The 1,749-nt window shown below is 35.4% G+C and overlaps 1 non-coding gene across 1 annotated transcript; it reads right to left on the bottom strand.

The window, feature by feature from the left end:
• Positions 1-1,106: 1,106 nt before the first annotated feature.
• LOC133787350 (small nucleolar RNA R71) lies at positions 1,107-1,213 on the bottom strand. The gene has a single exon (XR_009872377.1). It is a non-coding gene; the product is annotated as a small nucleolar RNA R71 (small nucleolar RNA).
• Between the last annotated feature and the right edge of the window lie 536 nt (positions 1,214-1,749).

A 1,749-nucleotide genomic window follows, 5' to 3' on the forward strand; every position in this document is an offset into this window, starting at 1 on the left:
TCGTGTTTAATGCCTTCTATATGTTCAAGTTTATCACATAAATGTAGAAAACCTGCATTTAGATTGAGATTTTATATCTTGAAAAAGAATATGAATTGATTATATTAACCTGCTATTAGAATAGAAATAAGAGATTTAGAATTGATTATTAAAATTAATAGAATGAAAAGTTGATGAAATTAATTCCTAGGCTTTTATTATTGATTTTTGATTAGTTGATTCATTGTTTTGTTTCCAGTTATTTAAATTCTGTTAATAAGTTAGAGTATTCACTTTAGTTTTATTCTTTTCATCATAATTTTAATTCACCAAACAGAAAGTTAAAGAACAATTAGTGGTATTTGGAAAACAGTCTTCATGGGATCGACACTCTACTTATCATATATTACTTGATTTGAGCACATATACTTGCGTGCAAATTTTTACGACCAAGTTTTTGGCGCTGTTGCCGGGGACTTAAATTCCAATATCACAGTTAATTTTTATTTGTTCTAATTTGGTTATTTTATTTTATTTAATTTATGTTTAACATTTATTTGGATCAAGGTTCTATTGTGTTTTAGGAATTGTTGGTATATGCGAAGCAATAGACAAAAGGAGATTATACCAATCGATTTGGAAATTGAACGAACATGTAGACAGAACCAGAAAACAAAGAGGAAATTGGAGTTTACCATGGTTGACAATTTGGGAAACAATGCTAATAATGGCCAAGGGGCTGCAGAGGTTCCAAGGGAACAAGGACCAAGAACATTGAGAGATTATGTACTTCCTACTATTATAGGAGTGCATTCATGCATTAGACCTCCAACCATTGCTGCAAACAATTTTGACATTAAGCCAGCAATCTTTCAAATGGTCCAATCAAGTTTGGAGGTATGCCAATGGAGGACCCTAATTTACACATAGCTAATATTCAGGAGTTATGTGCTACGTTCAAGATGAATGGGGTGAGTGATGATGCTATAAGATTGAGGCTATTCCCATTTTCACTAAGGGATAAGGCGAAGAGTTGGCTGATATCCTTACAGGTGAATTCTATCACTACATGGGAGGAGTTAGCTTAGAAGTTCCTTGCCAAGTTATTTCCTCTAGCAAAGGCTGCAAAACTAAGGGGAGAGATCAATAATTTTTATCAGTTGGAAGGGGAGTCATTGTATGATTCTTGGGAGCGATTTAAGGAGTTGTTAAGGAAATGTCCACATCATGGTATAGAAAAGTGGATGTTGGTGCATAATTTTTACAATGGGTTGAATGGAACAACTAGAACAATTATAGATGTTGTGGCGGGAGGTGCTTTTATGAGTAAGAGTGCTAATGAGGCGTATGAGCTATTAGAGGAGATAGTGATGAATAATTATCAGTGGCCAACTGAAAGGGGACAACCAAAGAAGGTTGCTGGAATGATGGAATTAGACGCTATATCCATGCTTACAGGTCAAGTAGCAGCCTTGACAAAGCAACTACAAAACACTACACTCCTATCTCAAGCTATGAAAGTTCAAAACCTATGTGAATTGTGTGGTACAACCCATCCACCTAACCAATGCCCTGCTCTAGATATGAATAACATTCCCATGGAAGAAGTACATGCTATAGGGAATTACCAAAGACAACCCAATAATCCCAATTCCATGTCCTACAACCCAGGTTGGAAGAACCATTTTAATTTTTACTGGTCCAATAATCAAAACACTCTACAACCTTGCCCTCCACCTCAGCAACAATATCCGCCTGCACAAAATAGAC

The sequence above is a fragment of the Humulus lupulus genome, chromosome 6, assembly GCF_963169125.1.
Source record: "Humulus lupulus chromosome 6, drHumLupu1.1, whole genome shotgun sequence".
In the NCBI taxonomy this organism is placed as follows: domain Eukaryota; kingdom Viridiplantae; phylum Streptophyta; class Magnoliopsida; order Rosales; family Cannabaceae; genus Humulus; species Humulus lupulus.